The following is a 24,189-nucleotide window of genomic DNA, read 5'->3' as shown; positions in this document are numbered from 1 at the left end:
ATCTGTCTGAAATCGCCATGGTGTGGCTTGAGGCCGGCCAACTGCACTTTATTGCCTCTCACATCACGTAAGGAAATCTCTCAGGCCATAGATGACTTGAGTGGATCCACTGCACCTAGCTAGGATGGGTTCACTGGTGACTTTTGCAAAGCTTATAAACCGTTTCTGGTCCCTCCCTACACCTCATGCTGCGTGAAGCTGTCATCATAGTCCTACCCAAGACCAACAAGCCTCCTTTCCACTGCTCTTTGTATCGGCTGCTATCCTTTATCAATTTTAACGCAAAAATATTGGCCAAAGTCTTAGCTACCCGCCTCTCTTTAACAATGGATCGCATAATCTCCCCCATGCAATCTGGTTTTTAGCCCATCACTCCATTTCAATTAATCTTCGCATCTGAGTCTCAGTGATCAACCAAATTTCCCCTACTGTTCCGTCAGTGGTCATGCTATTAGATGCTGAAAAGGCATTCACTTCCCTCGATTGGGCCTTTCTACATGCTACACTAGCAAAACTGAGTAAACACAAGGAGATAATGGATGGAGTGCTGAAAGTTTTCAGACAGTCACCCCCAGTCACAGATCTGGGTTGAATCCATTATCGTTCTTTAGCTCATTTCGCCACCCCAGTTCAGACCCAGCCATATAAATCAGTCTTGAGCCTGTGCCTCATGGGAACAGTCCAGCCCGAACTGCCAAGCCAGTCTTTCTTGGACAGGAAACAAGCATCCTGGGACTGGTTTTGAGGTAACACCCCTCATCAGCCAGGCTAGCTTTAATACAGTGGCAAAGTGAGCTAGGGACCCACATCTAGGCATACCCTGCCAACTTAGGGTGAACAAAGCAAACACAAGGAGATGATGGACAGATCGCTGAAACTTTTCAGACACTTTGCCCCAGTCACAGATCTGGTTTGAATCCATCATTGTTCTTTAGCTCATTTCACCACCCCAGTTCAGACCGAGCCATATGCAAATCAGTCTTGACCCTGTGCCTCATGGGAACTGTCCAGCCCGAACTGCCAAGCCAGGTCTTCCCTGAACCGGAAACAAGCATTCGGGGACCGGTTTCGGGGTAACACCCCTCATCAGCCAGGCTAGCTTTAATCCAGTAGCAAAGTGAGCAAGGGACCCATATCCGGGCACACCCTGCCAACTTAGGGCGAACAGAGCAAACACAAGGAGATGATGGACGGAGCGCTGAAACTTTTCAGACACTTTGCCCCAGTCACAGATCTGGGTTGAATCCATCATTGTTCTTTAGCTCATTTCACCACCCCAGTTCAGACCCAGCCATATGCAAATCAGTCTTGACCCTGTGCCTCATGGGAACAGTCTAGCCTGAACTGCCAAGCCAGGTCTCCCCTGGAGCGGAAACAAGCATTCGGGGACCGGTTTCTGGGTAACACCCCTCATCAGCCAGGCTAGCTTGAATCCAGTGGCAAAGGAAGCAAGGGACCCGCGTCTGGGCATACCCTGCCAACTTAGCATGAACAAAGCAAACACAAGGAGATGATGGACAGAGCGCTGAAACTTTTCAGACTCACACCCCAGTCACAGATCTGGGTTGAATCCATCATCGTTCTTTAGCTCATTTCGCCATGCCAGTTTAGACCCAGCAAAACTGGGCATGCCTAACATCTTTCGTAACTGATTTTTTGCTATATCAGGAGTCATTAGTCTGATAGCGCCTAAATGGTACCCTCCGAACCTTTCCCATTAACGCGTGGTACCCGACAGGGTTGCCCTCTTTCTCCTCTTTTGTTCATAATGCCATGGACCCTCTAGTCCGCCATCTCTAGAAACAATATCTTCATAGGGGCCTTAGATTTTCCCATCGGACAGCTTCCCTTTTTACAGACGACAGCTTCCCTTTTTACAGACGACATAATAGTGTTTGTTCGTGACCCCGCAGTCAATTTGCATCCACTTGTGCATGAGTTGCAGAGATTCATCGTTTTCTCTGGATTGTGTATTAACAGGGGTAAGTCCAAGTTATTTCTCACGGACGACACTATGCAATGTGATCTTGATTTTCCCCTGCAATGGTGCACAGACTCCACCAGTTATCTGGGCATGCATATTCAAAGGGAGCACTCAGAAGTAATCTGCCGCAACTATGGGCCCACTTTGATGAGACTAGAGACACAGGTGGAAAGGGGGATTCCGTTGGGCATGGCATGGCTGGGCGTATAGTAATCATTAAAATGATTGTGATGCCTTGCTTTCTTTATCTTTTTTAACATTCCCATTTTCCTCACTAGCAGTATTTTCACCTCCCTGTGTAGGTTGCTTATTTGACTAATATGGTCCGGCTCTTGACCTCGCGTCCGCTGGTAGGTTATCACACTTCCCTATGGTTGTGGTTGATTTGCAGTCCCCAACCTTCAGCTTTATTTCTATGTAGCGCAAGTGCCTTGTGATTACTACTGGTATTGTCCAAATGCCAGGTTGCCATTCCTCAAACCTGAAAGTGCACAACTGCCACATCTTCACCTTGACACCATAGTGCCCCAAGGACAATCACGCTTTCCCAACACAATTCAGACGCTAGCCACTACTAGTTGGGCATGGTTTAAAATATTGTGTTATCTCAGCAGGGAAACTCTTTATTCCCCACACATCCCACTCATAAGCAACACCTTGACTCCCACTCACTCTTGAGCAACTAGTGCAGCGCACGCTTGGTGTGCACGAGTTGAGGGTTGTGGGTGACCTGTTTCCAGGAGTGTGCTCAAGCCCAGCTCCACCATGGCTAAAGCAGATCAACCATCAATTATGGATAGATTTACTTTCCATCGTTTACACAGCACATTATGGGCAGTGCTGCCTGCCTACCCAACTGAACCCAAAGACTTTTCACCACTCACTTTACTGATCGCGTCCCCAGACCATAGCCACCTGGTCTCTAAATTACATCATATTTCCATACAATTAAGGCCTGTCGGACTGGAAAGAGCCAGGGCTGCGTGGAAGCATGACTTGGGTACTCCTATTTAGGATAAGATTTGGTATTGCAGCTGTATGCAGACTAAACTCGTGTCAGGCAATCCCTGGCATAAGATATTACATTATAAATATCTACACAGAGCCTACGCTACCCCCATCACACTGGCAAAACTTGACCCTACCAGATCTCACAGGTGCCCGGAATGTCATGTGGACCATGCAGACTGCTCCCATTTGACATGAACTTACAAGATGATAGCATCCTTCTGGAACGATATCTTTTCCACTGTATCTCTTATGATCGAGCGACCACTTACTGCTGACCGTCTTATGGCTTCATTGGTGTATGTTGTTAAGTCATTATGACTGGGACTGCATTGTTTTACTGCTAACATTCTGTTTTTAGCTGAACAGAAAATGTTGCTTCTTTGGGGGGCTCGCTAATTTCCCCCTCCCGCTTGCCCCCACACCCCCCCACACCCCCTTCCTACGATAGCAGCTTGGCTGAAAGACTTGTCCTTCAACCAGTTGCATCAAGGCCTTAAAGATATTTGGAAACCACTGCAGAATTATTTGTTGTCCATAGGTGATTCTCCAGATGATGTATCAACGGATTAGTCACATCATGTCCTCTGACATCTATTGTATTTGTCACTCTCCTGTATGCCTATTAATGTACTTTATTGCCTTTTTTGTGGTATGTCCGGTTTCTACATTTCTCATTTTGCCTATGTCTCCGCTCCTGGTATATTTTCTTTCTTTTATTGGGCAACCTGTTGTAAAACATAAGTGAAAATCGTTTTCTGCCATTACTGTAATTGGCTTCAATGTATGTAGTTGCTGAAAAATGATAAATAAAGTTTAAGAAAAACTGTTTAGACATGAGACAGCAAGAAGGAGAGGAAGAAAGAAGGGACTGCAAGAAAGAAGGGAATGAAAGAAGGTGAACGAAGAGGCAGCCAGAAAGCGAGACAATGAATACGAGAGAAAAATAGATGAAGAGAAAGATCAGAATGAAAGAGACAGAAAAAGAAAGAGAAAGAAAGAAAACAAGCATTTACAATGGAATAGGTCTCGCAATTGCGAGATTTTGAGCTATTGGCATTTTAAATGACAATACCTGTTTTTTTATGTGATTAAAAAACCTGCACTAATAGAAGGCATTGTCATTTACAATACTAATAGGTCAAAGTTTCGAAAATGCGAGACCTATTGCATTCACCAGGCAGTGCCTTCCGTCTGTGGTACAGATCTGCCAGTCGAGCCTGCCCTTGGCACAGACCCACTCACCACAGACCTCAGGGTGGTTACGGAAGGATAGCTTTTAACCACACTCTCTCGTGCCCTGTAGTTTTATTCTAAAAATGGTCTGCTTGCAGATTATAAATAGCGCTGCCAAATCAAGGCGCCCTCCGGAGAGATGCCCTGGGGCGCCGAGACGGACTGGCCTCTCCTGCCAGCAGCTGGGAGATGGTCCTTGAGCGGCTGCAGTCTCTGAACGGCCGGCAGGGGGCGGCCTGTGTGTGTCTGACTTCTCCGAAGCCCGACTGGCATGGCACGAGTCTGACCCTTAACCAGCCAGAACGATCTGTAAGAAACGAGCTCTAACTGGAGGTGGTGCTAACCAAATCCTCCAATTTCTACTGATTAAACATTTCTTCCGAGATCCGCAGTTATTTCTATTATCGCAGCTCTAAGGAGGCCCCGCTGGCTGACATGAGACTGACTCTGCCCCAACCAGACTAGCTTCAAGCCTGACAGGTGACACGGTCAGACTCACTGTGCAGGGAAAGGTTTGTTGTAGGCGGTTTGTAGAACTACCAGACCACTCAATGACACCTCGAAACAGTCCTATATCTTCATTTTACAAGTAGGTGTCACGTTCGTTCATCAAATTGGTTTAATTAAACGGAACCAGAAGTACAGTTGACAGTATTTACTGATTTATCATAGAGAAGCCAGTACTGAAAACCGAGTATCCCAGTGACATGGCACAATCTGCTAATCCTGTACCTTGGTAGTGAGCAGGGCTGAGTATGGCGTGAAGAGTACAGCATAGTTGCCAAGGTTTCACATTGCTATGTGTGACATTTCCATAACTTCAGAGTAATTATGAGTGACATTTCACCGACAATGAGTGACACTTTCTCACAAGAAAAATCAAGCAGATGAGATGAGGGAAACAAATATCTGAAATTATACCCATTTGAGCAACGTGACTGCGTCAGCAAAAATATATTTTCATAGCATAGCAAGTCAGTGCAACAGTAGATCTTGATTTACACACACTTCCTGCAGGGGGCAACGTAGGTCTGAGTCTGGCCGGATTCACCATAGCACAGTAAGTAACTGTATGTGTTATAATCTGACACACTGTACAACCAGCATCAGCTGCCTGATCACACCTCTGCCAAAAAGGAATTTGCTGATTAACACACAAAACAGAATTATGAATTCTTGAATAAACTGCTTTTGTATTTTTCTAAACACTAGTGTCACTATTTTTATTCTTGATATGTTCTGAGATTTTCATTGTTTTGAAGTTGCCCTAGATCATTTACAGTGTACATGACTCATACATCTTCCTACAGTCCATCATCAACCGGCGCTTCCAGGATGGCACCTACTGAAATGCAGTGCTCGTTGGTAAGTACCAAAATAACACACCACACACCTCTAATCCACAATCGTGCAACTCATAACTCTGGCAATACACACGTTACAAAACCACATACAACATGCCAAACAACATGCCCACCCACAAGACACGACAGCACAACTTACTGTGGCAACCTGGGCTAGCCATGTACATGATCCACCAATGGCATGGCACATCAGCTACACACCAGGGGAAAGTGGATGTAGGTGGCAACCAGGAATGTGCGAAGGAGGCAAGTGACCTATGAATGAGAATGCACACATTGCCAAGTGTGGCGTGGATGTGCTGGACAGACTGCAGTATGCAGACCACAGGCATATCCATGTCGACATATAATGCTGGTGTTGGTAGTGTTGTGGACAGTGGACGCAACCATGTCACCCCAGCCAGTGGGGAAGATCACGGAAATGTAGCTTGTTACATCCCCCCTGTAAGCGTGTGCGGAGTGGGCTTACCCGGCGTACCTCAGGCTAGCGTAGGGGTGTGAATAAAAAGCACGTAGCCCTGGGCGTGGTTCTCTCCAACGTGTCTGCCAGGGCGGCGCCTCTCACCCCGCGATGAGGCCGACGCCATGTGCGACCGTGCCTGCGATCCTGGGCGCCGGCCCGCTGCTCCCTGAACCAGTCTTGTCTGCATTCCAGGCCTCATTGCTCACCTGTCGACACTGGCGTGTATCCAAGAGTGCCCACCACGTACCTGTGCTAGCTACAAGCCAGATGCCCGCAACATTGGCAGCCTCCTCAGACCATCGCGGCCTCCTTTCCCGTCGACGCACTCCACCGGCATACACAGTGGACAAGTACATATTCGTGGCATTGTTTAAATCCCTATACTCCCTTGGATGTGGTACCACCAACTCTGTGCATAGCATTCTGACCACACATGTCTGTGGGCCCTTCCAGACTTGCCTGAAGCCTACACACCGGTCCAGCAGGCCTCAGACAAATCCAATCCAGTCTATCCCAGGCAAGACACGGCATCGTCGCAGGGTGCACACTCGCTCAGCTCTGGTGCCCCCACCTCCGTCAACCAGGAATCTTCTCCACATGTCATTCCAACACCGTGGAAGGAGGAGCTGGATGCACAGCGGTTGCCCCATGCTGACCGCTGCCTCCGGCACACACTGCAGTCGAGTAGGACACACAATTGGAACTGAGTCTTGATTTGTTCATTGCAGAGTTAATATCATTGTACAGGCCTCATCGCAGACTTCATCCCCTCACACCTCTGCGCGTTTCCAGTCATCGGGGCAGGTGCCGGAAGTGAGGGAGGAGTTGACAGTGTGGCCTAGTTCGGGAGCGATGGCGGCCCTGTGGAAGATGTGCGGGGGGCAAGGGTCAGTTGGGGCTCTTGGGTGAGTCTTCTTCATGGTTGAGGTGATGAGCTCGACGGACGCGGTGTCCAGGAGGTGATGGTCGGTTTCTCTGCAGTGGTGGGTGGTGTGGTGCTGTCATCTGTCGGCTCGCTGAAATTGTCGTAGAGGGCTTTGATCTTTAGGTGGAAATAGAAGCTGAGTTTGTCGCAGAGTTCCTGGGAGGGTGCGATGTCGGTGGCTGCGCAGGAGGGGTTGGCGAACTGATGGATGGCGTTGGACAGCTCCTTTGTGTTGGATTCGTTAGTCTTGACCTTATCACTGATGAAAGTTCTTTTGGTGACCCGTATACGCTGGTGGTAGTCCTTCAAGGCGATCTTGTGGTTGTTTAGTGCTTCCGTGGTCTTCTGGTTCTGCCTGGTTTTTTCAAGACGTCTGCAGGCACGTCTGGCTTCTTAAGGTTCTGTGGTGAACCAGGCGGCCTTGGGCAGACGTTGTTTGGCAGTCTGTTGGAGGGGTGCCAGTTTGTCGGTGCAGCAGGCAACCCAGTGGTGGAATTCCCTGGCTGCGGAGTTGGTGGCGGTGGAGGCCTTGGGGGGGTTTTGGAGGAGGGTGGAGTTCAGGTGTTCCACGGTGACCTTACTCCAGTTCCGTCGAGGCAGGCACAGGGCGGGTTTGGGCGTGGTGGTAGTGTTGAAGGTGAAATGGACGCAATGATGGTCGGTCTAGGAGGGTTGGGTGGTGTGGCTGAAACGGATGTTTGATCCTTCTGCGAAGATGGGGTCAAGGGTGTGCCCTGCTCTGTGGGTGGGGGTTCTGACGAGCTGTTTCAGTCCTAGGTTGGCAAAGTTCTCAAGGAAAGTGGTGGAGTCGGGGTCCAGGCTGTTCTCGAGGTGGAAGTTCAGGTCTCCGAGCAGGACGCAGTCAGTGGAGGTGATGGTGTGGGGTGCGGCGAGCTCGGTGATGGCGGTTGTGGGCTGGGCGCGGGGTCCTGGTGGTCTGTAGATGAGTGTACCATGTAGCGTGGTCTTGGGACTTGTCTGGATCTGGAAGTGGAGGTGTTCCGTGTTGGAGTGTGAGTCGCTCGAGCTGGAGGTGGAGAGTCGGAGGGGGGTCTTGTGAGCGATGGCAATTCCCCCACCAGGGCGGTGTGGGCGGTCCTTTCTCTGGATCTTGTAACCGTCAGGGATAGCTGTGGCGATGTCGGGGCCGAAGGTGGCGTTGGTCCAGATTTCGTGAAGAATACAACGTCAGGTGCGAGGGTGTCGATCAGGTCCCAGATTTCAATGGCGTGTCAGTGGAGGGAGCACACGTTGAGGAGGATGCAGTTGAGGGTTTCCGTGGGTTGTCCCGTGGGAGGTTCTTTGGTGGTAATTGGCGTTGTGTCAACGGCGAAAGATCTACGGCAGTGTCCGCATGAGAACTGTCCCTGGGTGTTGTTGGGTGCAGCTCGGCGAGGCTGGCCGAGTTGTGGCGGTGAGGTACAGGAGAACCAGGGTTCCTGGCGCTGGTCACGGTCGGGTCGTGGATGGGCGCAGACGGGTCTGCCTTAGGGGCACCATCGGCGCGCCAGTGGTGCAACCGCGCAGCGGTCTCCGTTATGTAGGGGAGGGGGGCGGGAGTAGAGCTGGAGGCGAAAGTGGGGCTGGGGGGGCGGGGCTATGTAGGAGCAAGAGCGCTGAAGCGGGAAGCGCTAAGGCACTGCCAGAGGCCGAAGACAGAAGCTGCTAGCTGAAAGTGAAAACACAGACAATGAGGAAAAATAAACGGCAATTAGAGAGAATTCACAATCACGCAAAAGAAACCTGTGGCAGAGTCTGGCGCGAGGCTCGAACTCTGCTCCTGAGGGCTGCTGCCGAGAGTCAGACTGGCGAAGCTGCCGGGGAGAGTGCTGCCTGGACCGAGGTCAAGGCGTTACACGTGCTGCCCCGCAGCGGTCGCTGTTATGTAGGGTAGGGGGGCGGGAGTAGAGCTGGAGGCAGGAGTGGGGCTGGGGGGTAGGGCTATGGAGGAGCAGAAGCGCCGAAGTGGGAAGCGCTAATGCGCTGCCAGAGGCCGAAGACAGAAGCTGCTAACTGAAAGTGAAAACACAGACAATAAGGAAAAATAAACAGCAATTAGCGAGAATCCACAATCACGCAAAAGAAACCTGAGGCAGAGTCTGGCGCGAGGCTCGAACTCTGCTCCTGAGGGCTGCTGGCAAGAGTACGACTGGCGGAGCTGCCCGGGAGAGTGCTACCTTGACCAAGGTCAAGGCGTAACACGCGCTCCCCCGCAGCGGTCGCCGTTATGTAGGGGAGGGGGGCGGGAGTAGAGCTGGAGATGGGACATGGTGGGAAAAGGAGACTGTAGCATTCAACTCCTCCATAATGCCTGTTTCTGCTTGCTTCTGCCCTCTGCATCATGACCTGGATGGACTCCTTCCACTGTCCACCGTAACACTCCACGATATTCTCCTTGGACATCAACGAGGACCCGTTCAGCTCTCGTGGCCCTAGCTCAGTGCACCACAAGTCACCCTTCCTTGCGGGTTTGCCTGTGCCAGCCGCAGGGCATCTGGGGCCAATAACTCTGTGCAGCTCACGTCATGGACCCTTGCTGTTTGTACTTTGAACTTCTGATTGTCTGATCACTGTTGTAGTTGTTGCCAGCACCAACCAACCCCCGAGGGGTTGCTTACACTACCCAACACCCATCCAGCACTGGCGTCACATGACGTGTGACCCTGGCAATAAAATTTGCCGGACGCACGTGCCCGTAGCCAGTTCTACAAATTAACTCAGTGTGTCCGTGTGGTCATTATGTATGCATGAGAGCCCCGGGCCATACCACATCACGTCATGTGCTGTGTGCAGCGTGCGCAACCTTGTCACCTCAGGCAGTGGGGTAGACCTGGGACATGTAGCTGTGTCAGACCCCCCTGTGAGTATAAGTGAGTGGACCGGCATACAGCAGTATGGCGTAGGGGTGTGGTCATTCAACACGTGGCTCTGGGTGTGGTTGAGTTTAGGCCTTGACAAAGAGATAACTGATGCGTGTGTCTCTGGTGTAGTGTCTGCGCCACCCTTCAAGCAATGTGCAATGTTGCTATGTAGCATGCCCACGGAGTGTGGCCTCGGCCGAAGGTACATGAGGGTGAGCAAGCCCTCCCGGGGTCCGGGATCATGCATGCCAACTGCTGTGTGTGTCACTATTTCCACAGCATAGGCCAAAGGTCTACCCTCAACTGCAGGGCGAGTTCAGCCAGGCATGAACTCTACATCTGTGTACGCCCTGTACATACCATAGGCCTACACACACGTTGCCGCCCACCTTCAGCGCACAATAATAATCCACATTTGTAAACATCACTGTGTCATTGTCAGGCTTGTGGACATGCACAGACGGGCATGAAAATGGTGTGCCGTAGGGGTGCAAGTGATGCAACCGCGATGCGCACACTAGTGAATAAGCTCAGGGGGAGGGATAGAGCAGCAGTGAGGCTACGTAATACACATTGATGCCACTCATTTGCAACAAGCAGTACATGTCATACAGGAATCACAAAGTCAAACAAATCACACACCAATGAACCAGTGAGCCTGCCAACACATCATGCAAAACCAACTATTGACTTATGTCTCTCTGCACTGTCACAGGTGACCAAGGAAATGCACTCTGCGCTTGGATGATGACACCCCTCCGAGCCCCGAACACACAGGACCAGAGGCAGTACAATGCGGCCCACAAACGCACCAGGGGCAACGTGGAACGCACATTTTGGTGTGTTGAAGTCACGTTTCAGGTACCTGGACATCACAGGTGGAAGGCTCCTGTACAGCCCAGACATCGTGTGCAAGATGATCGTTGCATGTTGTGTGTTGCACAACATATGTGTATGCAGCAAGGCACTATGGATACCAGTTCCAGAGGCACCGGACGATGATGATGAAGATGAGGCAGGTGGACCACACCCCACTGCAGCCGCATCAGGAATAGCCCGCAGGGACACCATCATTGCAAATTTCTTCAGATGAGCACATCACATTGTGACAGTCCTTGGCAATCATGGGACAGTACAGAATAACCACAGGCACAGCATGTGCAAATAAATGCATTCCAAAATGCCATTCCCTAAGTGCATGTCACTCATCTGTTCGGGAACATCACTCAGACAAGTGTGAGTTCGACATGTGTTGATAACGATTTTATGATGTGCTCATGGATGGTGGGTGTGTCACCTCTGTGCAGAGGAGCTGCTTGGGGTGTCACGTATTCGAACTGCCAGTTCTGTGTGTCACAGTTAGTAGGGTATCCAACTCTTTGGCTTTTCACATGTGTCCAAGATCATTCCATTTTGGCTGCCATTTGTGACCTACAGGTGACAACAGGGCTCCTTTTGGGGTCAGTTATGTACCACCATGATGCAGGGATGCCCCCGGTGACTCAAGTCCCACAACATGGGCAACATGTACGAAAGTGGGAGTCACTGCCCCTATATTCGTCAAGGCTGTCATAATTGATTGATCATGGCAATAACATGTCTGTGTGCAGAAGGGGTTGCTTGTCCCTCTGCAATGTGATGGGGGATGCGGTTTCACTGTGTGTTCCATGCATGTGTCTGCATTGGCACAGTTTACATGCAGACTGCATGTCAATGTACATTGTGACTGTGAGGAGATGCCTATGTGGTGCGGGACAATGGTAATTTGTTCTACGTCATGGATGTGGGGTTGTGCTCGTACATTGTCATCTCACCGTTTTTGTAACCTGCTTTTATGGTGCTTTTTCCCGCAAGACGCATGGGAATTGCAAGCCTGCCACTGGCTATCGCTGATTCTTGTATCGCGATTGGCCTCATTGCAGCTTTTTTTGCATTCGTGTTTCGCATTTTTGTGGCACTGCGTTGATTTTATCGCGGTCATTTGGCACGTTATAGTGGGACTATCGCATGGTGCCGCTCGGTTGAGAATACCACGTTAACACAGAGTTATTTTCCTGCAATAGACTGTGATGTGAAGAATTGCGTTATGCTGATTTTGCGGTAGTTATCACATGTTCTTGAGAATATCCCCTTAAGACATGTGATGAGCCACTGGTAGCTCGCGATCAACCTGTTGGAAACTCCTGTGTTAGGATAACGTGCTCCACCATGCCAGGGCTCTGCAATTTCTCTGTTCTGCCCTTGACACAAAGAGCTCTGCAATGTCTCCTTTGTGCCCTATAGTAACACTCTGTAGTGCCTCTTTTCTGCACTGTTGCAAGGCTTTATACAATTCTCTGCAGTCGATAATTTTGTACATAGCAGTGTTCTTCATTGCTGCTGTTCCACTGTGCGGCAGGGTTCTGCAGTTTCACTGTTCTGCCCTTGGCGAAGAGACCTCTGCAGTGCCTCTGGTCTGTCCGGATTTCAGAGCTCTATGGTATGTACATTCTACTATGTTGTCGACTCTGCAATTTCTCTGCTCTGGTTGCAGAACTCTCTAAAGTGTTGTTAGAAATGGCGATTTCTGGTTGGCTAGGGCTTGCGCCAAAGCCAGACAGAAACCACCACTCTAGTCAGGGCTGGGGAGTTACACGCCAAAGATAACCCCTGCTCACCCCCTTGGTAGCTTGGCACGAGCAGTCAGGCTTATCTCTGAGGCGATGTGTAAAGCGTTTGCGCGCGCACCCAGCAACAACACCCAAGGCCCACCACAAAGGAAACTCCACACAAGGTATTCTATAAAAATAGCCTTTGTATTATACACAACACATTAGATAAAAACACACACTCTACAATGTGCCAACAGGCACGGGCAGAATTTACAAGGGATTATATATACAGGGGACAGGGCCACCAGGACCACTGTCCGGAATTAGCACTCTTAGAACATTGGAAATAAAATTACTGTTGCACAAAATTACACCTAGCACACAACCCGTCACTACTGGTATCAGGTAAGTACCACCTACGCAACCCTAACCACCTTAGGAAAATATTGCGCAGGGAATCAGGACCTCACTGGCACCACCTGTACTAGGGAGAAAACAACCACCTAAGTATCACAATACCTGTAGGGGTCTAAGCACATAAACACATGATGCATAACATTCAGAGGTGTAAAGCAAAGCACATGACGCAAAAACACATTCAGAGGTGCAGGAGAGGTACAATGGCGCCAGAACTCACATTAGCCACCACTGTGGCAGTCCCTAGGCCAACTGGCCGTGAAGGGGCAAGGACGCCCTATGTCCCAATGTCAGGGGGGGGGGGCTAAACGTGGCAGCTGCCCACTAAGTGCTGGGCAGCTGTGGGGACTGAGGCCTGGGCACCTCTGGGCCCTTAGAACAATTATGGCCTCCTGAGCCCCTCTGGGCTCTACGACAAGAAATGCCCCCTGAGCCTTGCAGGCTCTAACCCAAGAAATGCCCCCTGAGCCTTCGTGGCTCTGAACAAATATCTGCCCCGTCGTTGGAGCCGCCCTCTGGCAGGCGGGGCCGCTCGAGCACTGGCAGGGATAGGTGGGGGCCCCCTCTGTGGGGCCCTCGCCACTCAAATCACCCCCGTAACGTTAGAGCCTCACCCGGCTCTGAAACACAATGTTTCCGTGCGATGGAGCCTTCACGGCTCTTAAACCAAATGCCCCGAGCCTCGCAGGCTCTACACAAATAGCTGCACCGTCGTTGGAGCCTTCACGGCTCTTGAGAGTAAATCCGGCCCCCACTCACCGGCTGAAGGGAGGACTCAGAGGCTCCTTGCAACGCGGAGGGGCAGGCACCGACAATGTGCCTCGCGCCCCCTCCGCACCAGCTCCGGCCGCACTCCCGTCACTTCTCTCGCGGCGGGGCTGGGGCCTTCACGGCGCTGCTTCCTCTTCTCGGCAGAGTGCCCCGGGGCGCAGGGTAGGCTCCTGCCGGCTCCGGGGCTCTGAGCAGCCGCGGTGCTTTGTTGGGAGGCGGGGTAGGCTCCCGCCCTCCTCTTGCAAGTTCCGGTTGTCCCGGAGGCCCGCCCTCGGCCTGCCTGACTTCCGGATCGGCCGAACGGGGCCGCGGCGGTGATTCTCTTCGTCACAAGAGGGGTAGGCTCCCTCGTTACAGTGGATGTACGGCGGGGTGGGCACCCGCCGTAAAATAAACAAATAAGCGGGGTGGGCACCCGCCAACGAGCACACAATGCGGGGTGGGCTCCCGCTCGATCCGATGCCCCAGGGGGAATCCCTACGCCGGGGATTCCCTCGGTTGTGCCGGGGCGACACCGTAGCGCGCTGGCAGCGCTCGGGCCTCAAAATGAAGCGCTCCTAGCGCTATGCAGTAAATCCCAGCGCTCCCAGGCGCTACAAGCAAAAGGGTCCAGCAATAAAGCGCTCCTGGTGCTAAACGGCAAATAAAAGCGCTTCCAGGCGCTTGGGGGACACAATAAAGCGCTCCCAGCGCTTTGGGGCAGATTACCACAAAGTCCAGCAAAGTTCTTCCCTGCATGCAGCAGGGCAGGGGTGGGGGGCAAGGCTGGACCCAGAGCCAGCTCACTGGGCCTCCAGGCAGGGAGGTAATCCAAGTGGCGGTCCTCTGGTCCAGCAGCAGCAGCCCCCCTCAGGTAAGATCCTGGCAGAGAACAGTTTCTGTGGGGACACAGCCCCATTTTTATACAGGCAAACCCTTTGTTCTGGGTTCAGGGTGAGGGGGAAAACCAGTCGCAGCTGGTTGGGGAGAACCCTTGATGTGCTCAGCCCCTCACTCTATTCACTGGCAGGGCTAGGGTCGTCAGTCGCACCACAGGGGGCGGGGCCAGCATTGTGTTTGGAAAACCCTGTCCTATTCAGGACCCAGGTGGACTCCTCCCACCCATCTAGCTGCTGATCTCCCCATTCACCACTGGGTGACTCATCCTGACACTGGGGAATCCCTAGCCCGTCACATGACACGACCAGCCAATCACGCGACAGACACACTGCACACAGAAGTGCCCACTTCTAGAAGTGGCACTTCCACACTAGGTACATGCACGCCGCACACATCATCGCGCAGCATTCACTCCCACGAGTCCGCACATACCAAACTCGGGCCTGCACACCCCACGCATCAGGAACTACTAGGGACACATACATTCCCCATGCATTCCTATGGGAGGGCAGGCCTATCTCACCACATGCACTCAGAGCACGCACGCACTTTACCCTGGGACACAGGGAAAGTGCGCAGAGACCAAACAATCACCACACCAAGTCACCAATAAAAAGCCAAAAAGTCCAGGGGTGAACCTGCCAGAAGGGCCAAGTCCAACAAGTGTCTTGAGTCACTTTGTTGTAGAGATCTCCGGCCTTTCTTTTCTGCTTTTGTCGCAGAGTTTTGAATGGTCTCTCTTCTATTCTTATTTCTGAGGTCTGTAGGGTTTCTTATCTGCCCTGGTTGCAGGTTTCTACAGTGTCTCCATTCTGGCATGGTTACTGGGCTCTGTAATTTTATGGCAAGACAAGAGCCTAGCATTATGCATAACCCTTTTATTCACCACTTCTGAGCAGCAGCTCTTGAAAAAATCTTAAATAGAACACCAAACCACAAACAATAGAAAATTGAAATCCATAGTCCAATAGAAGCCTCCTGTCAGTCATCCTCCTCTTTTGTTTGCTGCTTCTGAGCAGATAAGTTCATTTTACTTAAATCACCAATAGAATTTTAAGAAGGTATTGGGTGTGGAAATAAAACTATGCCACACTTTTCGAGTCTATAGAGTTTTTGAGAAGTTGAGAGTTTATTATTATTTCTAGCAAGTAAATAATAAGGTTTTTATTTTAAGAAAATATGTTTTAAAAGAATTTGGGTTTTAATAATAAGTGATTAGATTGAAATGTGTTTTAGGTCAAAAATTTGAAGTTAATAGCACTAAGACATAAAACATATACTTTAAAAAATAATTTAATTCATCACTGTTAGACCTGGCATCACTGGCGTGGGTTTCCCCTGTATTTTTGCCCTTGCCTCCTGTGTTTTTGCAGTGTGTTGGACTTCGTTTTTGCTGGTCTAGATGCTTTGGGCCCTTTGTCACTGCTGTTTAGTGCCAAAGTGCAAGTGCTTCCTGTAAATTGTTGTTATGGATTGATGTTTCCATGATTGGTTTATTTGGTTTATTGTCACGCCTGTAGTACAGTGCACTGTGTGTGCTCAGGGCCTGATTGTGCCACCTACACAAGCAGCCTTTCAACAAGGTCTCAGGCCTGCCATTGCGGTGCCTGTGTGCAGTCTAGTACTGCCATGTCGACCTGGCAAGTGCACCCACTTGCCAGGCCCTAACCTTCCCTTTTCTTACATGTGAGTCACATTTAAGGTGGCCCAAGGTAGCCTTGTGGGCAGGGTGCAGTGTATGTGAAAGGTAGGACTTGCTCTGATTTGTGTGGCATGTCCTTATAGTGAAATACTGCCAATTTTGTTTTTCACTATTTGAAGCAATCTGTCCCCATAAGATAGAATGGGGAGTTTGCTCATAACTTCTTATGACTATTACTGCCCATGGGAACAAGATGCAAAAATAAAGTTCGATATGCCTGAACTCAGAATGTTTTAGTGAGGGTGATTTTTACATTCTGGGTTTGAAAATACCACTTTTAGAAAGTAGGAATTTTCTTGCCTAACCATCCAGTGTGCCTTTGCTATGTTGAATATTGACTGTCTGGCTTTGGAGTGACAGGGCCTGGGGACCTGCATTCTGTTGAGACAGCCACTTGGTGTGTTGAGGTGTGTCCTGCATTTCCAGGGTGAGTCAGGGCTGGGTTGAATAGACCTGGGCAGGATTCAGAGTAGGGGAGGAGATTTCTTTCACACCAGAATGGGCTTTGTCTGCCTTAGACAATGCTGTCTCCACCTCCTGCCAGGAAGCTACGCCAGAGAGGACAGAACTGTTTTTGGCTGGGCAAAGAGCTTCTTTGCCGCAGAGAACAAAGAATTTTGTATTATAAAAAGAGGGGACCACACCCCAGGCTTTTAGATAACTTCTGGGAAATCAAGAGGAACCTTTCCCAATAATAATAATATCCACATTTGTAGAGCGCGAACAATCACCCGTTAGGGTCTCTAGGCACTGGGGGCCGTCGGGAAGATTAAGCAAGCTATTGCCCAGAGTCACATGGTGCTGGGCTAATCTGCCGCCAGCACTGGGGATCGAACCGTGATCCCCAGATTCCGGAGTCAGTCACCCTGGCCGCGGCGCCACACCTCTTCCAAAGAGTAGTGCTGGAGAAACTGAGGAGAAATACTGCCCCTGTGCTGTTTGCTGTCTGGAGTTGGCCTGCAGTGGCTACTATCTGCCAAGGAAAGGGAACTGGACTGTGCTGGTTGCTATGTCCCCTGCTTGAGGAAGATCTCCAAGGGCTTGAAGAAGAGATTTCCTCTAGTTCTGGAGTTTCAGGGACACAAAGATTTCACCCCCAGCTCCCCTGAACTTCCTTGCTGGGAGTTCTGACCTGCCAAGAGGTGCCTGTAGCTGTTCCGGGCCTCTGGAAGTTGTTCTGGCTGTTGGGAGCTGAAAAAGCAATGCAACGACAAGAAGCGCTGTGCATCCGTACTTGTTTATGCTGCATCGCCGCATCGAGTGCACCGGTCTCCGAAGTCTGAGATCACCATACCGATTCTGACACAAGCCCTGTGGTGTAGCTGCAAGAATCCACGCATCGTACCGGATCGTCGCATCGTGGATAAGATTGCTTATTTTTCTGAACTTGTGTGGTGTCCATTTGTAATGTTTTCACAGTATCACTGTACATGTTCAGAAATGCTTTACACACTGCCTCAGAGATAAGCCTGTCTGCTCGTGCCAACTTACAAAGGGGGTGAGCAGGGGTTATTTTAGAAGTGCATTTCCCTTACACTGACTAGGAAAATGGGTCCCTACTTGGACAAAGGTACCTACTTATGCAGCGGAGTTTCCCAGCTCTAAGCATATATACACACAACACTCGTTTGGGCCCATATACATTCATACAGTCAATGAGCTAGCAAATATCTGCTGGTCATCAATTTTGATTTACCTTAGAGAACCTTTACACCAGTATTCTTACCATCCCTGTCTCCTAAGTAAATGTACGTTGTTGAAAGATCTAGTAGTAGATTAGAATAGGGAGGAAATAATAGTAATAATACATTTAACCTTTATTCAAGGAACCACAGACTCATTAGGAGTTTTAAAGGTTTATCTGAATTAATAATTTTGTCAGTCAAATCAGCATACAAGTAGATACACCAAATAATCCAACAGGCAAGAAAATACAGTTAGCTTAAGATCAAATTTAACTAGAATTTTTGTGATGACAGTACCTGAGGAGAGAAAAGAGCAGAGAGCAAATACGAAGCATAACCCCACAGAGCTATATTTACCTGGAATGGTGTGAGGACCTAGAGATCAGAGTATCAAGGATTCAGGAAAGGTTCAGGACTGGGAAGGTGATCTCTTCTAGTGTAACGGCAGCGTTACACCCCTCTCTGGTGCTACTCTCTCCGGCTCGTCCGGACCCCTTCCTAGATGTGCCTCCTTCGGTTGTTCCACAATCTTTCCCTAGTGTTGGATTCTTCAATCAGATTGAAGCAAAATCGGACAGCATCTCAGCATAGCATCAGCATCAAGTGTGTCTAACTAACTAAAACTTGCCTCTGTTATACCAATTCAAGTGTATGATCCACCCCCAAATGTTTCAATTCTATGCACACACTCAATTTGACTGTGCCAGGGAGTGGGGTGAGGCCATCACACCATACCAAGTGTAATAACTTTCTTTCGTTCTATTGTCTAGCTTCCCGCCCCTTAATTTTAATACCCACAATCTTTATTCCCACAAGCATTTCATATGTGGATTGATAAATCTGTAATACAATGTTTCGGCTTCTTCCTCTCATAGGGTCAGAAGTTGATCTTCCCATGTCCCTGCTGGGCACATGGGTTGGCAGCCATTCAATGTCTTCATTGGTCCCCGGACAAGGAGGTAGCACGCATGCGTAGTTGCTGCAATGGGACAGGGATGTTGGTCACCCTCCAAATACGAGCTATTCATAAAGTCAGGGAAGAACATGTTAGAATACAAAATTAAATGAATTCACTGTATACCGCTTACTTTTATTCTAACCCATTTACTTAATATATCTTTTGCATTAGTGGCTTAGTAAAACTTGCATATGTTAGTTTCAGCACAGCTTGTGAGTTAATGCGAGGGTTTCGAGCAGTCATGTTAAAAGCTATTGCGCAGCTGCAATGATTTCCCACCAAGCGACATGAGACTTCATACTATGTAGATGCAGTAGACGCATGCGCAGAAGAGTTCCCGCGTTTTGGCAGCCAATTTAAGGACACTCCGGTTACTTGTTAATAGAATACATAGAAAAGCTTCCCCTAGATACAATATGAAAAAGGTAATGCAAAATTAGTACTCACAAACATGTTGATTATAATGTTACAGGTTATTCAAGAGAATTGCATACGAGCAAGTTTCTTTTTACACAAAACCTTGCTCCATCAATCCCCTCTTTGATGGCATTTTATGCCATCACTAGCCTCAATTTAATCAGATGCCAACTTTAGCATTCTACCATTTCAATTTCTTCAAATTTTTTATTCCTTCCTGTATCCTTCTTAAATTGTGATCCTTTCATTCTTTTGTAGATATTTCCCTTCAATTCTTCAAGTCGTATTTCGTCTACTTTTCTTTTCCTACACTTCTCATTCACTTCGTACCTTTTTCTTTTTCCACTGCAATTGTGACAACACATTATCAACAGAACTAACAAAGTTATGCCCATGATCTGCCTGCAATAATATTGGACCTAAGATACTCTTACCTATGTTAGAAATCCAACTACTAATAGTGGAAAAACTATTTGTTATCTTCTTTGTTATCTTCTTCCATACACTTCCATGGGGGGAGCATATACAAGGGTGGCAGGGTGTCACATTGACACCCTGTTGCACCCCTGATTCTTGCATGTGTGCACATGTGGCGCACATACAGGCCCTAAGGGCATGTATGTCTGCCACATGGCACTCTTACATCTGCATAATATTGTGTTTTGCAAGGTATTCGTTATTTATCACCAACCTGTATTTGGTGGTAAATAAAAAATTCTTAATTCTAATTTGCACTCTTTAGAGTGCTCCCTACATTCAGGATTCGGTATTTACCGATTCGGTAATTTACCGATTCGGTAATTTACCGAATCCTGAATAATGCCTCCTACATCCCAAATAGCTAAATACCGGTCGGTAACGGGATATTTACCGAATTTCGGCCGTTACCGACCGGTATTTAGCTACCTACATGAGGCCCCTGGTGTTTCTAAGTCTACTCTATCTCCTTTAATGCTTGATACCTCTGTATGTGTATTAGTACTATTCTGTTTGAATGTAACCATCAAATAAGGAATTGCTATTGCTAATATTACCCATATTATATTAAGCTACATATACAGATCCTACAACACTTCTTTATACAGCTCTGTTTTGGTTTTCCAATAACTTTATCGTCAGACATTTTGGACAAGAAGATTTGTCTCTTCTTTAATTCAGAACTTGGTATGAGATTACACCTTAAGCGTCTTCTCTCCCTTTCAAGTCAGTCTCACTTCTTCATCGATTCGTTCGACATTCAGCTCGTCATCACTTTCTTCATTTAAGTCAAGATTTTCAAAATCTTCAAGAATGACATATGTCCACTCAGGACCCTTGAACTTGTTATTCAATGTCTTCAACCTTTGACTCCTTCGTTTTGGTGTTACTGTGGAAAGTCCAGATTGACTGGATACTTTGTTTACTTGATCAGGTTCTTCACTGATTGTCTTAAGGCGGTATTTTAGCCTTTGATAATTCTTGGGTAATCATCACCTTTTCGACTTTTCTTAATTTTCACTCCACTGCCAGTTTCTTCAAGGCTTCTTTTATTTTCCTTTATTTCCGGCACAATTTGATCATCTTCGTCTTCAGATTTTCTCTCTATCTGACCTTGTCCAGAGCTTATTGTTCTGGCCTGTTCTGCCTGGATTTGTTCGTCTACCTCAATCTGACCCTGTTCAGGATTGGTAATGTCTGTTATACCAATTCAAGTGTATAATCCACCCCCAAATGTTTCAATTCTATGCACACACTCAATTTGACTGTGCCAGGGAGTGGGGTGAGGCCATCACACCATACCAAGTGTAATAACTTTCTTTCGTTCTATTGTCTAGCTTCCCGCCCCTTAATTTTAATACCCACAATCTTTATTCCCACAAGCATTTCATATGTGGATTGATAAATCTGTAATACAATGTTTCGGCTTCTTCCTCTCATAGGGTCAGAAGTTGATCTTCCCATGTCCCTGCTGGGCACATGGGTTGGCAGCCATTCAATGTCTTCATTGGTCCCTGGACAAGGAGGTAGCACGCATGCGTAGTTGCTGCAATGGGACAGGGATGTTGGTCACCCTCCAAATACGAGCTATTCATAAAGTCAGGGAAGAACATGTTAGAATACAAAATTAAATGAATTCACTGTATACCGCTTACTTTTATTCTAACCCATTTACTTAATATATCTTTTGCATTAGTGGCTTAGTAAAACTTGCATATGTTAGTTTCAGCACAGCTTGTGCGTTAATGCGAGGGTTTCGAGCAGTCATGTTAAAAGCTATTGCGCAGCTGCAATGATTTCCCACCAAGCGACATGAGACTTCATACTATGTAGATGCAGTAGACGCATGCGCAGAAGAGTTCCTGCGTTTTGGCAGCCAATTTAAGGACACTCTGGTTACTTGTTAATAGAATACATAGAAAAGCTTCCCCTAGATACAATATGTAAAATGTAATGCAAAATTAGTACTCACAAACATGTTGATTATAATGTTACAGGTTATTCGAGAGAATTGCATACGAGCAAGTTTCTTTTTACACAAAACCTTGCTCCATCACTCCCCTCTTTGATGGCATTTTATGCCATCACTATCCTCAATTTAATCAGATGCCAACTTTAGCATTCTACCATTTCAATTTCTTCAAATTTTTTATTCCTTCCTGTATCCTTCTTAAATTGTGATCCTTTCATTCTTTTGTGGATATTTCCCTTCAATTCTTCAAGTCGTATTTCGTCTACTTTTCTTTTCCTACACTTCTCATTCACTTCGTACCTTTTTCTTTTTCCACTGCAATTGTGACAACACATTATCATCAGAACTAACAAAGTTATGCCCATGATCTGCCTGCAATAATATTGGACCTAAGATACTCTTACCTATGTTAGAAATCCAACTACTAATAGTGGAAAAACTATTTGTTATCTTCTTCCATACACTGTCAACCTCCAGTGGTTTTAGTTCTTCTTCCAAATGTGTAATATTTTTAATATACCTTCCAATTACTACAGTTTTGTCAGGTATATATGTGCAACAATGTTGCACTTTCAACATTTTACAGACTCCACCCTCTTTTGCTAATACGATATCAAGGGCAAGTCGATTTTGCAAAACCATAGATCTAACAGCAACTAATTCTATATTGATTAAAAGGAATCCTCCAGCAGTGTTAGTAGATACCTGATCAACTACTGTTGACAATTGACAGATTTTTTGAGAATTCAGCAGAACCCCCACTGATGGTATCAATGCACCAAATATATCACCTACTATTTCAGAAAAACTAGCTCTTTTATATCGGGTTAGTCCATTACTGTCATTATTGCTTCCAGTGATTCTTTTAACATGATAGACTTTAGGGAATACTATTCCGAAATAGCAACTCCCGTACCAATGATCAGGCAACCTAAAATAGGTTTTGTTCCCACAAATATAATAACTTCCAGGGAATACGGGATCAGTTCCTCCTTTTAGTCCTCAACCCCCAATTACTAAGAAGTTATGTTCACATTCACTGGAACCAATAAATGCATTGTTATATTCTGTTTTTAGTCTATGGAGACAGATTTTGCCTTTCTTTTCAAAATCCAGAGACGTAGCAGCATGAGTCTTGCCAGTTACCAAAAGGTCTTCCCTTTCAGCCCAATTAGGTATCTGAGGTTTTGGTTCTGAGGCCCTTCTTTGGAAATCCTGTCTCCTTTGTTCTACTAAGTTCAAAAATATATTTTATTCTTCATGTACCTTACATGTTAGGTTGCGTTTGTGTGCATCAGCTATATCTATTGCCTTCATTGTTAGGAAATATTCACCCATGAATTGTGAGTCTCTAGTACTAAGGACAGGGCTCATGCTCTTTCGCATAGGGACTTCTGAAAATAATAAATCTATATTTGAATAATAATACTACAGTTTTCTAGTTCTATAAAATAAACTAGCCAATACACTACATGAAATACCATAAGTCAAAGGTAAGTGATGATAAGTTACCCCTTCAGCTACTGAGATTGGCAATTGCATGCAAACATAACAATCACTAACTTCCATTGTTTCTACATAATGTACTAATAGGTTTCCAAATACATTTAAATCAGCTTAATTTTTATCCACAGTATGGTGTAAATCTAACTCATCTGGGGCCATATGTAGGTGGCAACACATTTACCGATTCATAAATACCGAATTTTACCGATTCGGTATTTATGAATCGGTAAATGTGATGTACGTAATGATTCGGTAAATTTTACCGAATCGGAAAAATTCGGTAAATATGAATCGGTATTTACCGATTCGGTAATGGGGCATACCTTCCCATTGATTCCTATGGGCCTGGAGGCCCATAGGAATCATTGGGAAGCCAGTCACCATTACCGATTCGGTAAATACCGATTCGGTAATGGGGGGAGCATATACAAGGGTGGCAGGGTGTCACATTGACACCCTGTTGCACCCCTGATTCTTGCATGTGTGCACATGTGGCGCACATACATGCCCTAAGGGCATGTATGTCTGCCACATGGCACTCTTACATCTGCAAAATATTGTGTTTTGCAAGGTATTCGTTATTTATCACCAACCTGTATTTGGTGGTAAATAACGAATTCTTAATTCTAATTTGCACTCTTTAGCGTGCTCCCTACATTCAGGATTCGGTATTTACCGATTCGGTAATTTACCGATTCGGTAATTTACCGAATCCTGAATAATGCCTCCTACATCCCAAATAGCTAAATACCGGTCGGTAACAGGATATTTACCGAATTTCGGCCGTTACCGACCGGTATTTAGCTACCTACATGAGGCCCCTGGTGTTTCTAAGTCTACTCTATCTCCTTTAATGCTTGATACCTCTGTATGTGTATTAGTACTATTCTGTTTGAATGTAACCATCAAATAAGGAATTGCTATTGCTAATATTACCCATATTATATTAAGCTACATATACAGATCCTACAAC

This window comes from Triturus cristatus, chromosome 9 (assembly GCF_964204655.1).
Source record: "Triturus cristatus chromosome 9, aTriCri1.1, whole genome shotgun sequence".
NCBI classification, from domain to species: Eukaryota; Metazoa; Chordata; class Amphibia; order Caudata; family Salamandridae; genus Triturus; species Triturus cristatus.
This window is presented reverse-complemented; position numbering follows the sequence as displayed.